The 16,723-nt window shown below is 41.1% G+C and overlaps 1 protein-coding gene across 10 annotated transcripts in view; it reads right to left on the bottom strand.

The window, feature by feature from the left end:
* Positions 1–16,723, bottom strand: part of cacna1g (calcium channel, voltage-dependent, T type, alpha 1G subunit) — a 413,040-nt gene that overhangs the window by 298,828 nt on the left and 97,489 nt on the right. The gene's annotated exons all lie outside the window — the stretch shown is intronic.

Here is a 16,723-nt window from a genome sequence, read left to right as displayed (position 1 = left end):
TATCTGCACTCCCTGGCAGAAGGAGAAGCAAAGCAACACAAAACTTTATATGCTAGTGTAATTTCCAGGAATGTAAGCCTTTTTTCCGATGAAGTATTTTTAGTTAAAATTCTGCAGTGGTATGAGTTAGACTTTTCATCCTGTATTTTCAAAGCTTGTTTATACAGTCTTTCTATTGATCTTAATGTAGTATTTTCTGTTTGAGTCCAATTGGTCATACAGTAATTCATATGTAACAGAACCTTGGCAATTATCGACATCTGTGAAGCCTGGTAGTCAATATATTGCTTATGTGTCTAACATTCTGTAACAAACTTAACATGTGTTTGAAAAGTAAGTTGTGAATCCAAACATCTGGAAATACATACAGATTTATGGACATTAAAGTGCAAACATGAATTACTTAACCAATCGGAGGTCATAACAATTACAGTAGATAGTTGTTCTGCTGTAAAAATCATCTGCATACGTCTGAAAAATAACATTAGGTGGACATACCTCAGAAAGCCAATTAATATATATATACTGACTAAAAGTAGAGGACTCAGTGTATAATCTTGAGGTACACTACCATTAGTAACGAAGAAAATATATAATTGGTACAAACATACTGTTTTCCATAACTTGGATCTGATTTTATCTATTAGATTTTGATAGCTTAGCAATGAGAAGCTCATGACTAACCACATCAAAAACTTGTAATACATGTAGTTAAAACAGAGTAGTATTCAGGTGTTGAATTATTTGTTCAGAAATCCATTTAGTCCAAAACATTTGATACTACTGGAAGATTGCTGGTGGTTCTAGAATAGCCAATATCAGTGCATTCACACGGTTTATATACTAATAACTGCTGTTTTCCAGTCAGTTGGAAATTGCTCTTCCTTAACTGACCAGTTGAAAAACTGTGAAGAAGTGCCTCCTCATGAGTTTTAAAGCTTGTCATAGTCATACCATATACAGGGGTTGGACAATGAAACTGAAACACCTGGTTTTAGACCACAATAATTTATTAGTGTGGTGTAGGGCCTCCTTTTGCGGCCAATACAGCATCAATTCGTTTTGGGAATGACATATACAAGTCCTGCACAGTGGTCAGAGGGATTTTAAGCCATTCTTCTTGCAGGATAGTGGCCAGGTCACTACGTGATACTGGTGGAGGAAAACGTTTCCAGACTCGCTTCTCCAAAACACCCCAAAGTGGCTCAATAATATTTAGATCTGGTGACTGTGCAGGCCATGGGAGATGTTCAACTTCACTTTCATGTTCATCAAACCAATCTTTCACCAGTCTTGCAGTGTGTATTAGTGCATTGGGCCAAGGGAATACCATAATATGGCAGCCCAAACCATCACTGATCCACCCCCATGCTTCACTCTGGGCATGCAACAGTCTGGGTGGTACGCTTCTTTGGGGCTTCTGCACACCGTACCTCTCCCAGATGTGGGGAAAACAGTAAAGGTGGACTCATCAGAGAACAATACATGTTTCACATTGTCCACAGCCCAAGATCTGTGCTCCTTGCACCATTGAAACCGACGTTTGGCATTGGCATGAGTGACCAAAGGTTTGGCTATAGCAGCCCGGCCATGTATATTGACCCTGTGGAGCTCCCAACGGACAGTTCTGGTGGAAACAAGAGAGTTGAGGTGCACATTTAATTGGGCAGCCGTGGTTTTTATGTTTTTAGGATACAATTCGGGTTAGCACCCGAACATCCCTTTCAGACAGCTTCCTCTTGCGTCCACAGTTAATACTGTTGGATGTGGTTTGTCCTTGGTGGTATGCTGACATTACCCTGGATACCGTGGCTCTTGATACATCACAAAGACTTGCTGTCTTGGTCACAGATGCGCCAGCAAGACGTGCACCAACAATTTGTCCTCTTTTGAACTCTGGTATGTCACCCATAATGTTGTGTGCATTTCAATATTTTGAGAAAAACTGTGCCCTTATCCTGATAATTGAACCTTCACACTCTGCTCTTACTGGTGCAATGTGCAATCAATGAAGACTGGCTACCAGGCTGGTCCAATTTAGCCAAGAAACCTCCCACACTAAAATGACAGGTGTTTCAGTTTCATTGTCCAACCCCTGTAGAATATCTTAATGATCCCCACAATTTTTGGAAAAATATTCTGCGTACTGACAAGTCAAAACTTGGAAGAAGTGTGTCATGGTATATCTGACCTAAAACTAATGCAAAACTTTATAAAAAAATATATACTGACAGTCAAACATGGGGGAGGTAGTGTGGTGCTCTGGGACTGCTTTGCTACTTAAGAACTTGCTGTAACTGATTAGAACTTGCTTTTTACCAGACAATCCTGAAGGCCAATGACCAGCCATCAGTTAGTGTCTTTAAAGGGTTAGCTGGGAATTTTAGATTTTTTTTTTCCAAGTGAGGTCTTGCTATGTAATTTTCAGTAAGTTTCTTTACCTGTGGTAGAAAGATGTCAAATCAAGATAAGCATATTGGAAAACTAAATAAATCCTCAAATTGGTGAATGCTATGACATTATATCAATGATTCTAACTATGATTTCGCTGGAATAATTTTCAAACAACTGCGCAAGTATTAGGTCAAGGGAATGCCATGATATCACAGCCCAAACCATCACTGATCCACCCCCATGCTTCACTCTGGGCATGCAACAGTCTGGGTGGTACGCTTCTTTGGGGCTTTTCCACACCGTAACTCTCCCGGATGTGGGGAAAACAGTAAAGGTGGACTCATCAGAGAACAATACATGTTTCACATTGTCCACAGCCCAAGATTTGCACTCCTTGCACCATTGAAACCGACGTTTGGCATTGGCATGAGTGACCAAAGGTTACCCTGCTAATTTAACCTTCACACTCTGCTCTTACTGGTGCAATGTGCAATCAATGAAGACTGGCTACCAAGCTGGTCCAATTTAGCCATGAAACCTCCCAGGCTAAAATGACAGGTGTTTCAGTTTCATTGTCCAACCCCTGTACTGTATATAGTCTCTTGCTTGAAAAGAGGAAATATCAGGGTTTTCTAATCTGTTAACGAATTTTGATACTTTTGTCAACAGCTGCTGTCCTATTTAACATATATGCGGTTTTTTTGCACCCTGCTCAGAGCTTTTCTCTCGTGCTATTAGCTGTAGTTCTATTGCCCATCTAAAAGCAGTCTCATGCTGCGGGGATACTTTAGCAGACACAGTTATGGCAATAAGAGTTGATGAGAAGATGGGTGGAGGTGAATACACAGAAATAATGGAAAACAATCTGTTGCAGACTGCAAAGACTTGAAATTGGGACAGAGGTTCGCCTTCTAACTGTAAACATAAGGCCAAAGCTACACGAGTTGTTTGGATCAAAGCATATTTATCTGTGAATGGCTCAGTTAAAGTCCAGACCCAAATGCAATTAAAAATCTGCAGCAAGTCTTAATGAGACTGAATAAAATACGGTTCACAGAAGATCTCCATGCAATTTGACTGAGCTTCAGCTCTTTTATAAAAATAGAGACACTATTTAGTTTCTGCATGTGCAAAACTGTTAGAGACATACCTCAGTTAGGATGGCTAGATACAAATGAATGCTGTACTTTTAGAATTTTATTTGTAAAAAAAAATAAATAAAACAATATATTGTTTTCTTTCCGCTCCACTACCTTATATTGGTCTATCACTTTGAATCAAAATGAAACACATTGCTGTTTGTGGTTTTGACATCACAAAATGTGAAAAGTTCAAGAAGTATAACTACTTATGCAAGGCAAAGCACACACACACACACACACACACGCACACACACATGTGCTCTCCTCTGGGGTCTCCCTTAATCAAAGCTTGATATAGCTCTTGCCTTTGATTCTGAACGATCCTGTGAATAACTACCCACAGCTGGACACCACATGGGCTTGAGCTACACATCAAATGAGCATCATGAACACAACAAAATTGACTGAAAGATTTAATTTCACTGACACGTCCCTCTAATAGGTTAAATTTTATCTTGATAAGGAAACATTTTCAAAACTTCCCTTCATTTGCCAGCACAGTACATTACTGCTGATTTTCTCCTGCCAAGCTCAATATCACACATAACTGATTCATAATTATGTGACTTAAGTGCAAATATCCATCAAATATGACCATTAGATGCATATTCTGTCCATAGCCTACACACTATCCTGGTGAAAACTGGTCAAAGTACTCTTGTGCTTAGAGCTTCATAAAAGCCTGCAGGTCTCATCCTTAGGATTGTATTTCTCTGAAAACATTTCAAGCTGTGCTAGTCACGGATTGTCCATAATGAACACCATGTTCAAACATAAGGGTGTCCATCAGTGCACTTGGCACCAGGACACCCTAGGCAGAAGGTCAATGATCGTCTTTGTTGTCGTATCATCAGACCTTCGGCCGCATGTTTTGGACACTCGGGTGAAGAGAGTTTACAGTACAGTTCTGTTCTTACGAGGAGGTCCATCCATCCATCCATCCATCCATCCATCCATCCATCCATCCATCCATCAGCTTGTTCTGGGAGATTCCAGGGCATTCCCAGGCCCCCTGGACCATATAGTACCACCAGCACATTCTTCTCAGATCTGCCAGCAAGTACCATCAAATTGCCTGGAAAACATCCAAGGGGAAGCCTCAATGACATTACATGCTGGAATCTTCTTGACTGACTCCTGCCAATGCAAAGACCTAGTGACTTATGCAAAGTCCATGTAATACTGATGAAACAATTTGCGTCATTTTAAGTCATATACTGCATACACTGATTCAAAAAAGTATCGGACCAGGAGACAGTATTTTAAATCCCTGTTCCTCCACAACCTTCATGAATGTGTGCGATACGATGTTACTATGTACAGGTCCTTCTCAAAATATTAGCATATTGTGATAAAGTTTATTATTTTCCACAATGTCATGACGAAAATTTAACATTCATATATTTTAGATTCATTGCACACTAACTGAAATATTTCAGGTCTTTTATTGTCTTAATACGGATGATTTTGGCATACAGCTCATGAAAACCCAAAATTCCTATCTCACAAAATTAGCATATCATTAAAAGGGTCTCTAAACGAGCTATAAACCTAATCATCTGAATCAAGGAGTTAACTCTAAACACCCGCAAAAGATTGCTGAGGCCTTTAAAACTCCCAGCCTGGTTCATCACTCAAAACCCCAATCATGGGTAAGACTGCCGACCTGACTGCTGTCCAGAAGGCCACTATTGACACCCTCAAGCAAGAGGGTAAGACACAGAAAGAAATTTCTGAACAAATAGGCTGTTTCCAGAGTGCTGTATCAAGGCACCTCAGTGGGAAGTCTGTGGGAAGGAAAAAGTGTGGCAGAAAACGCTGCACAATGAGAAGAGGTGACCGGACCCTGAGGAAGATTGTGGAGAAGGGCCGATTCCAGACCTTGGGGGACCTGCAGAAGCAGTGGACTGTGTCTGGAGTAGAAACATCCAGAGCCACCGTGCACAGGCGTGTGCAGGAACTGGGCTACAGGTGCCGCATTCCCCAGGTCAACCCACTTTTGAACCAGAAACAGCGGCAGAAGCGCCTGACCTGGGCTACAGAGAAGCAGCACTGGACTGTTGCTCAGTGGTCCAAAGTACTTTTTTCGGAGGAAAGCAAATTCTGCATGTCATTCGGAAATCAAGGTGCCAGAGTCTGGAGGAAGACTGGGGAGAAAGAAATGCCAAAATGCCAGAAGTCCAGTGTCAAGTACCCACAGTCAGTGATGGTCTGGGGTGCCGTGTCAGCTACTGGTGTTGGTCCACTGTGTTTTATCAAGGGCAGGGTCAATGCAGCTAGCTATCAGGAGATTTTGGAGCACTTCATGCTTCCATCTGCTGAAAAGCTTTATGGAGATGAAGATTTCATTTTTCAGCACGACCTGGCACTTGCTCACAGTGCCAAAACCACTGGTAAATGGTTTACTGACCATGGTATCACTGTGCTCAATTGGCCTGCCAACTCTCCTGACCTGAACCCCATAGAGAATCTGTGGGATATTGTGAAGAGAACGTTGAGAGACTCAAGACCCAACACTCTGGATGAGCTAAAGGCCGCTATCGAAGCATCCTGGGCCTCCATAGGACCTCAGCAGTGCCACAGGCTGATTGACTCCATGCCACGCCGCATTGAAGCAGTCATTTCTGCCAAAGGATTCCCGACCAAGTATTGAGTGCCTAACTGTACATGATTATTTGAAGGTTGACGTTTTTTGTATTAAAAACACTTTTCTTTTATTGGTCGGATGAAATATGCTAATTTTGTGAGATAGGAATTTTGGGTTTTCATGAGCTGTATGTCAAAATCATCCGTATTAAGACAATAAAAGACCTGAAATATTTCAGTTAGTGTGCAATGAATCTAAAATATATGAATGTTAAATTTTCATCATGACATTATGGAAAATAATGAACTTTATCACAATATGCTAATATTTTGAGAAGGACCTGTATTGCAGAACCAAGGCCATGAGCATGCAAGAGATCTGCAAATATGCTCAGATGGCGTGGGAAACACGTGCTCGCCCGACCAAGGGATCGGAGAGCGAGGCTGGGGTTTTACAGGTCCAGACTGAAAGAACCAGCCTTGCGTTAGAAGGTCAGGAAATGCCTTCAGCAGGAACCCACGTTAAGAACCGGTTCAGGAAACAACGTAGGTTTGGTCAGCAGGACCGGGGGGTTGGCAATGAACGGCAACCAAAGTCTGGTAAATCTGATAACCCTAGGTCCAACAGGCGCCCGGACCACCAAGCGAGGCCAAAAGGTAAGACTGATGGAAAAGGGTGGGACCAACACGCAGATGGAATTATGGGAAAAGAGATGAAGGAGGCCTTACGCAAGATGGTAACAGAAGCGGTGCGTGAGGCCACCGCACCACCACCACCTTCGAAACGGGAAACCGACCACCCAGGTAAACCAGATCCGAAATCCCCGTCAGCATGACTAGGCGTGGACTCCACGGCAACCAGAGTCTATCTGGTCGGGTGGGGAGACAAACCTGTGAAACCTCATGAACCCCTTGAGACCTCGTCAAGAGAAACACCCTGGACTCCCTTCCTAAAATTCTTAGGTGAACTAACCCACAACACACATGCCAGTCGCCTATACTGTCCGACAATTATAGGGGGGTGCGTTAAGGTGAACGCACTCCTGGACACAGGATCAGAAATTAGCCTGATGTGCTCAATCACGTTTGAGGAGGTGAGTAGAGCCATGCTCTCCTTCAATGAACCATTTCAGGCCGACGCTTGTGATGTAAGCATCACCAGCCGCACCCAAAACCGATCATGCATCACTAGTTGGGTGGAGCTGGACATCACACTCGAAGACATGGCTCTGGTGCACCCCATCTATATGTGCACATTAAACAAAGAGCTTTTTCTTGGTGGCCAGGACCTGCTGGACAGGCTGGCCCCACTCATTGACGGCCACCAGGACCAACTCTGGGTCCAGGCGGAGGTGCAATACCCACTGGGTGTAAGCAGCAAACCATCCTTGGTGACAAACCAGGCTGCCAGCTTAGAGGAGCCCAAAGAACCTCTCAGGCCCTTGTCGGTGCCAGACATGGGCACCTCTGTGACACAGCTGCACCCAGCAACCCAGAAAACACCTCCCAGATGCAGTCATGCATCCTTTCTTTGCTCTTTAAAGAACCCAGATGTGAAAACTTACAACCCCAAAGTGTTGGAAGGTGTACACCTGGAATCCATGTTCATACCAGAAATGCTTTTAGCATTCTTGCTGGAAAATTCATCAACCATTAGAGAGCTGTATGACCGCTTGTGCCAAAAAGACCCCCTTATAACTGAGGCACAACACAGCCACACACTCCTTTTAGCAGACGGGCTACGCCCTCTCCTCAAGACAGCCAGAGTGTGCACCTCCAGTGTGCAGATTGGCATCAAACAACTCTCCAATGCTTTCAGCATGGTTACAACAGACCAAAGGGGGGTCAAATTATCCTACGCCCATTACTCTTCTGTAGGATGGCATAGGAGCTACAAAGCCACACTCAACACCCTCCAACAGATGGCGCACTGGCCTCCAACGTCTCACGACACCCAGGTCTACATCAAAGGATGTTTAACCTCCCGCCAGATTCAGCTATCCCAGCCAACCAGTCAACCTCCGCTTCAGCGAAAGGGGGTTACATTACCTTGGTTCCACCTTCAGACCAACTGGGTCGAACCAGTTCCAAAATTAACAGGAGGTAACAAATTCCTCCTAACTGTGACATGCAGTTTCATTAAGTGGGTTGGACGCTTGTCCGAAAAGGTTGACACCGTCATCCCAGCTGCTGCTGTTTTGCTGAACCAGATGAAGTCCTACATCGGACTCTCCTCCCCAATAACAGAGCTTGTCTCCATGTCCGTGAAAGGAGAGACCAGTGCGTAGGACTAGTTAAATAGGTGCATGTTTCATGAACTCACACTAACATGCACTAATCACTAACAACTTTCTTCAACAGAAACAGTTAAACATATAACTACCTTCTAGGACACAGTCTTAAACTGTAAGTTGGCACGATAATTTTCCATAACACTCTGCGAGCACAGCAGACCTCACAAAAGTGATTAAGAATGATGTAATGGACACCCACATTGCCAGAGATTTCATGCAAAATCGTATTGAAGGAGGTTGGTTCATCTGTAGACAGTCCCACCGAGGCACAGATACCCACTGGCCTAGTTCTGCTGAACTTAGTAGAGAAATCCTAAGTCCACCACAGCAGACACCTTGTAACCTCCACAAACACACCTGGCTTATAGCCTAGGTACTGCAATTAATTTATTCTTTTTCTCCCTCTTTTCACATCTAGATAGTTTAGAGACAGGAGTCGTATTAAAACCCATAATCACTTGGAAGAGCTAATGGTTTAAGCCTAAACCTGTTTTAAACATTCATTTTTTTTAAATTTTTTTTTTATTATACACCGCAAACCGGCAGGTTAAGCGTTTACAGGCCAGGATTGATTCCCTCACATTCATTCCCCCACAGTTCATAGCACCGCCTTTGCCAATGACACAGCCAGGTTCCACTGCCCAATAGAAGTTGGACGAATAAGCTATGAACCATGATTTTGTTTTATTTTTATATACATACATATATATGTACGGTATCTTTTATTGTTGTTTCAGTTGTCTCAGGGTTACCAAAGCTGATGACCAAAAGAATGTATTGATGAAATGAATGTATTGTTTGTATTTTCTCATTGAACAATGTAGAAAGGTATGAGTTAGTCAGAGTTTAGTCCTGCCCAGTCTAACCTCTACTCTGCCCAGTCATAGGTTTTGAGGAACACAGAGACAGTTTTGTTTGTTCTGCTTTGCCACGGATCACTGATTGGTCAGCAAAGGACACAATGGCCCCAATAGCTTCAAAGACTGCAATTCATCTCAGCCTTTGAACCTAGGGGGGAACGTTGGACCACTTGTTTGCTGAATATTGGACCATGTGCATGTTGTCGGACGTCACTATGCCTTTCCAACGGCATCGGCCATTTAGTATCCAGGACAGTCCGCTCCTACATACCCGGTCGAACACTACGACTGATATGACGGGCGTCCCAGGTCTGACGTCACAAGACGCTATATAACAGGGCCTCCATTTTGAACACCCTGCTTTTCAGCTGGAGACCGGGTATGGTTACCAACATCTGAAGCATCACCTTGAGAAGAGTCCCGAGTGGATCTCATTTATTCTCTCTCATTGGCGAACGAACAATTCATAACTGAGGTTTCTGGACTAAGAAGGCCAGAAATTTCACTTTGCCGATCGAAGACGTGAGTTTAACAAGTAACTAAAAACACGGATTGTATCAGGCTGTGATTTAATAAATATTCACATAGATGGTAGCAGAAGGCGTTCTGTGTTTATTTTGGACAAGAGTGATTCGTCAGTCAAGATAAGGTTAAAAGTTCCACACGTTTCGGCAGAAACGGTCGATTAAACAGTGACTGGTAATAGTTATTAATTATTACGGAGTATTTAACGGTTGTAATTGTCAAAGGCGTTGAGCCACAATTACAATACAAGAAGACATCTCTGGTCTCAATTCATAAATGAGGATTTTGGTTAAGAAATTGATTTTATCAAATTATGATTTTTAATTATAATTATCGATCAAGATTAATTAATCAATAATCATACTTCCAAAGAGCTCCACTTATGTTTAGTTAGTCTTGCTCCCTCAGTTTCCCTGCTTTCCTTCTGCATTAGCTGCTCCACATTATTTCCTGATAACACACATATTCATTTTATGTCAGTCCCCACACTTCCCTCAGTATAAAGGCTCATTGGTTATCTTTACTCTTTGCTTGGTTTTAGCCGTTACTTTCTCCATTACCCTGCTCGTTACACCACTTGTTATTCTACCTGTGCTCCATGGGCTGTTCCTCCTGTAATTCCTCCTGTACGTTTCTGTATTTTCTTTTTCAACTTTTTTTTTGCATTTGACACAGCCACTCTGTATTTGGGTCATTCATTGCCACCAACATGTCAGTAAATGGGCTTTAAGAGAATATACAAACCACTTCTTGTGTAACCTTGATCCAAGAGTTCTTAATACAGTTTCTGCAAAATGGCAAACAATATTTTCTCCCTTAAATTATCCCTTTTAAAGCACAACAATATGTGAAAGTTGAATGGATAAAGAGCAGTAATCATTTAAAAGATCGTAGAAAGAACGTGATAAGCACTTTTTCAGGTTTAATAGAGTGATGAAATGATAAAAGAAAAGGGAAGATAATCAGAGAATTAGCATGGAGCAAGGAGAGGAGATGAAGAGAAAAAGTTCTTCAAAGTGTCAGGCTGATGCTTGGCCCTTTTAATGAAGGTTGGGCTGCTGCAGATGTATGTGCAACTTATGTGTGTGTGTGCAGTGTGTGTTGGGTAGACTTAGGTCTATGCTGTGCTTGACTCTCCATAAAAGTTCAACAGCCACAGGGCTTTGGAGGGGGGCCAGGCTACACCACAACATGTTGGCCCCTGAATCATGCCAAACACCCCCCCACCCCCCTTCCCACACACACACACACATATATATACACAACATCAACACAAGCCCACGCAGCATGCAAAATTGAAATCATCTATAAAGCCACAAATATGGGAAATCAAACTTCAGGAATACAGCACATTGATACTGACATGAACACACAGGCACATGTTTACAAAATCCAGCCACAGACTTGGCATATTGCAAAGATCTCGTCATATGGTCAAAGCAATAAGGCTAATCCAAAAAGGATGGAAAATATGACCATAGCACTTCCAAATGAGGGGTATAGAAGGCAGACTGCATGAACACTAGTCCTGGAAATATATATTAAATAGAGAATAGCAATCAATACCAAAGACAACATGTTTTGATTTTGAGCAAGTACAACTAAGTCCATGTGCGTTAACCGTTCAGCAGCATATCTGCATTTTTGTCGTCACCAAGATGGAGCTGGAAAAGACTCATTTCTAACTATCTTCCTAACCTGCCCAATGTCTCAGGTAAAACATTTTTTTTTTATCCCAGTCATGTCCAAAAGTAATGCAGTAACACATACATTGTATTTTGGAAACTCTGTAGGTTCAATGATTGTGGTAAAACGTCCCACCTTTTATAGACTGGTGTGCAAAGTGATCAACAGAATACTAAGATATTGTAATTAGCCTGATTGGCTCAAAAAGTTTGATTTACACCAAAATGAGTCACCCCTGTTTTAGTACTCTGTTTCAATATTTAAACGACTGATATATTTCTGAGTGAGCTCTATTAAAGACAAGCACATTGTGTCCTCTTGTGTTAGCAATGGTTGCCTCAAACAAAAAGCAAGGAGCAGGCAACATTCATTTGGATGTAAATTGTTACAGCTAAAGGTACACATTTCTGTATCATGAACGTCAGGGTAGAATGCACAGTTGCAGTCAAAAAAATTTTTAGAATGTCCCCAGAAAGTGCCAGGACAGTCTTCTTTTAAGACAGAGGTCTTCAATTTTACTTGTAGAGGCCTGGTCCCTGCACATTTAAAAAAAAAAGGCAGCAAATAAAGTTTTTTGTCCAAGAAAAGCCTCACCGACAAATTAATACATGTGCAGGGTTAACTCTTATGCAAGGTACTCTGGCCTAATTCTACTCAAGAAACTGCCATGAATAATTATAGGATCAATACATCTTCTAAAAGCAACTTCTTCCAACAAACTGTAACCCTATTAAATACCTGCAGTCATTTCACAAACATTTGGTAAAAAAAAAACTGAAATCAACAAACACAGTAGAGAAAATACAAGCACTAATGAGACAAATATGGATTTCCATCAGTCAGGAGTTTAGGAGACCATTTTGATGTTGACCAAAAACAGGTGTAAACACTATCTGGGACATTAGTACATGCCTGCCAACACATTCCTGTATAAAATGTTCCCACCTGTATAAAATGAGTGTTGTACTGGGTGAGCAGGATTGGGTTAAATAAATAGCAGCAAATGTCTTCACATCAGAACAAAATTAAATGAATTTTAAAGATGTTTCTCTCACCATAATTTAAATGCATATTGGGAATAAATAGAGTAACTATAACTGTTTGCCAAAGCATTATTAAACCACTTTGATAGAGTATAAAGTCTTTTTGTTTGCCAACATACTACATTGACTTAAGTGACCATGCAATACAACTTAAACTGCTCAATGCCAACTATTGGCTAATGAATGTGTCACAGCTTTAAGAAGCAATACAGTACAAATTATAGTGCAATGAGAATGGTATAGTTTGACACCGTCAAGGATCTCAGTTTACAACTCATCACAATGAAACTACAGGCTAATAACTAAGACTGGATGATGCAGTAATGAAAGCAATTGCATGCAGAAGGCTACAGAGGTTTCAACACAGCAAGATGCAAATTGGAGAGCCAGTGCAGAGAAAAGATGTACAAACCTCCTACATAAGTGGAAACCAACATGGTCCAACGTTTCAGCAAAAAAACTGAGACAGAGACATGACTTTACAACAGAGTTTGCACACCCAGTTAACAATCACAATGAAAGTGCATGTATATGTAAAGAAATAGCCCTCATAAGATAAAACCTGTTATTTCATTTTCCAAATTTAAAGTTTTCTTAGATGTAAATGTATGTGGTGAAGGCCTTTGATTTTGCTAAGGTGGAAAATTTTCTCTATTGGCTCATGAGACAAGAGGATATTTGGTTCACAAGAACGTAAAAAAGGCGAGATTTTAGCAGCATTTGTGTAAAACTGAGAATACCCTTTTTGTTTGTTTTGACAAAATATAAAGAATCAATAAACAATATAAGTAATCTATTTATTGAGGTTTTTACTTGTTTCATTTAAAGTTGATCCTAATGCCAAAAAAAATAAAATGCTTTATTCTTGTGTTCACCAAAAGAATATAGGTTTAATTAATCTCAAACAGTTGTTCAGTGTAGATGTATCCATTTGTGATCAAGGTAAGTACTAAGTTTGAGAAATGGTGAAAAAGTCCTGTAGCTTAACACTGACCGGAAGCTCTGAAGCAGGTGCCAACTTTAGTGTCATTGGCAACAGTTATTGTGGCATTCTCAAAATGGATTTGTATCTTGTACATCACTCTGACACAGTTAATGATTCTAAAAATGGAATCTGCTTTCCAGCCTCCTATCAGCTCTAAACCAAAAGGCTATTTAAGAGTTTTTAATGATTTTTATTTTAAAGTAGTGAGGATAAACTGCATGCCAGAATTAATAAAAAAGAGAAACAGCCCTTAGGTTTAATGCCAAAAGGAAGCTACACAGGAGATGCCAGTGTAGTGTTTTTAGCCAGTCCTGGTATTCCAACAGTGCAAAAAACTGTTTAAATCTTTCTTGTTACCATGTTTTTTTTCTCCTAAGTATCCAAAATGCTGCCACACAAACAATAAAATGATGGTTGAGGCTTCTGCTTTTGTGACTACATTTTACTGGTCAGCCAGATATGAAGTCTTTATTAGCCAACACTGTTGGTACAACTCAATTACTTTTCCCTTACTTAAATTCAAATACTTGCAGGTACCTTAAAGCCCCCATATTCATGTTCAGGGCTCATAATAATAACTTACAGTTCAGGACAAAGTCCCTTGCTAACAGGAACTGTACAGCCGTTTGCAACCTGTACAGTATTTGTAGGTAGTAAAATGTCCTCTTCATTTTAACCTACATGTAACACTAAAAAATGGTCCTTTTGTTAGTCATCTACAAGGATGTAGATGGTTCTGTAAAACCTTTTTTTAAATTCCTCTTTGCTGGAGGACATGATCATGGACTCCAAGTTGAAGTGTTTGACGTTGTCACTCTGTTTCACCATCAATCAAATATTTCTGGGTCTACAAGCTCACTGAAACACACACTCACCTCACATCTTAACAGAAACATTCTAAGAAAGTAGATGTGCCCTCATTCCAATGCACTGCAATGCAAACACAAGAGTGAAAGAAGGAAGGAAAATGTTTGAGCCAAGAAGGAAAAACATATAGATAAAAAATTCAGAGGGGGTAAGATGATGAACTTGAGGGAAGACACAACAATTCCCTACACTGCTGTTTACATTAGCTCTTATGCATTACATGAGACTGAAGGTAATTAGAATATTTCCGAATTGGACATGAAGCATTACAGCAGATTGACCAGCCCCCTTCTCATTCAGTTCTTCACTTGTTAAAACCCTCGGATCCTCCTCTAGCTGGCTATTCCCTATCCACTTTGGCAGCTCAATGTGTGGCATTCATAGAAGTGTATGGCAACCAAATAAACTTGCCCTGCAGAAGTGTTCATTCATTTGTTTTTAAATTAAAAATGTTTTCCACAATACAACCTCAACCGTTTTGTATTATGTTGAGATTTTGTGAGATAAACCAAAACACTTAATAGTGAGGCCGAAGGATAATGATATATTGTTTTCAGTTTAAAAATAAAAAAATTAAAAAGTGATGCAAACAAATTGCCTTCGGCAGGAATATAATTGGTAAACAGAGTCCACCCATAGTGGCGTAATCTCAGTATGCTACTATAGCCAATTTCAGCTTGCATCAACAAGCGAACTGAATGTTGATATCTCCACAGAACACCCCTTCTGTAGACAACTCCACCAATGCCATCTTCATGTTAAGTTGAGGTAACTTGTATAAAAAAAAAGCTTTATGATGTGAAAAAACAACAAAGGAAACCATTAGCATTTTAATTCGATGACATGTTAACCCACAGAATTAAGAGTTGAGCTGTTACCAAATGAATTTGGGATGAAATCTTAAAAACAAGCTTCTGACATTAGTTACTGAGGCTTGAAATGAAGATTTGTGTATGATTCATAAACCTCAGTAATGAATCCTCTCTGTAACATTGCTTGTTCTTTCATTAAAACCATGCAGAAACAAATATACAGCAACTGAAAATGTCCACAACCTTTTTTTCTTACACACTGGTGTACTTTCGTCCACTCAGTAGTTCTGGAAGGGTATTTACACTTTGCTTGTCAGAGTGGGAGCTTGCAAGTTGGGAGTCACCAGCCTCAGCCTGGGACTGTATTGAGAAAAGCTGCCCACGCACAGAGGCTCATAGTTGGGCTGAAAGCCTGCAGGCTGTGATCATATTAATCTGTGCTTTAGTGACTCAGTGGGGGCCAAATATATATGGCAACTGCATTGTGATTGTCCCTGAGGTATGTGGTACAACACTGTATATTGTAAGAGTACAAGTAAAGGGTTCCATTGCATGTCATGGTTGACTTACTAGCTTGTGCCACTTATTTATGCAACAATTCATAGTCCTCATCAGTTGCTGGAGCATGGTTTAATAATGCTCAGACTTGATGCTTAAAAAGACTTTTTTTTAAAAACTGTAGCACTCTGCAATTATTGGCACTTTTGTTAACAATGTGTACCAAATCCCTAAAATAATGGTTTTTATGGAGACTTGGTGACCCCAAGATGTCCCTCTTTGCTGCAGTTCTCCAACTGTGGGAAAACCTGTTTTCCACAGTTTTAGTTGTTGAACTGTGATATGATTAAGTTTAGGCATTTCCTGGCTTATGTACAGGGGTTGGACAATGAAACTGAAACACCTCGTTTTAGACCACAATAATTTATTAGTATGGTGTAGGGCCTCCTTTTGCGGCCAATACAGCGTCAATTCTTCTTGGGAATGACATATACAAGTCCTGCACAGTGGTCAGAGAGATTTTAAGCAATTTTTCTTGCAGGATAGTGGCCAGGTCCCTACATGATACTGATGGAGGAAAACGTTTCCTGACTCGCTCCTCCAAAACACCCCAAAGTGGTTCAATAATATTTAGATCTGGTGACTGTGCAGGCCATGGAAGATGTTCAACTTCACTTTCATGTTCATCAAACCAATCTTTCACCAGTCTTGCTGTGTGTATTGGTGCATTGGGCCAAGGGAATGCCATGATATAGCAGCCCAAACCATCACTGATCCACCCCCATGCTTCACTCTGGGCATGCAACAGTCTGGGTGGTACGCTTCTTTGGGGCTTTTCCACACCGTAACTCTCCCGGATGTGGGGAAAACAGTAAAGGTGGACTCATCAGAGAACAATACATGTTTCACATTGTCCACAGCCCAAGATTTGCACTCCTTGCACCATTGAAACCGACGTTTGGCATTGGCATGAGTGACCAAAGGTTTGGCTATAGCAGCCCGGCCGTGTATATTGACCCTGCGGAGCTCCC

Source organism: Girardinichthys multiradiatus, chromosome 10, assembly GCF_021462225.1.
Source record: "Girardinichthys multiradiatus isolate DD_20200921_A chromosome 10, DD_fGirMul_XY1, whole genome shotgun sequence".
NCBI lineage: Eukaryota > Metazoa > Chordata > Actinopteri > Cyprinodontiformes > Goodeidae > Girardinichthys > Girardinichthys multiradiatus.
This window is presented reverse-complemented; position numbering and strand designations above follow the sequence as displayed.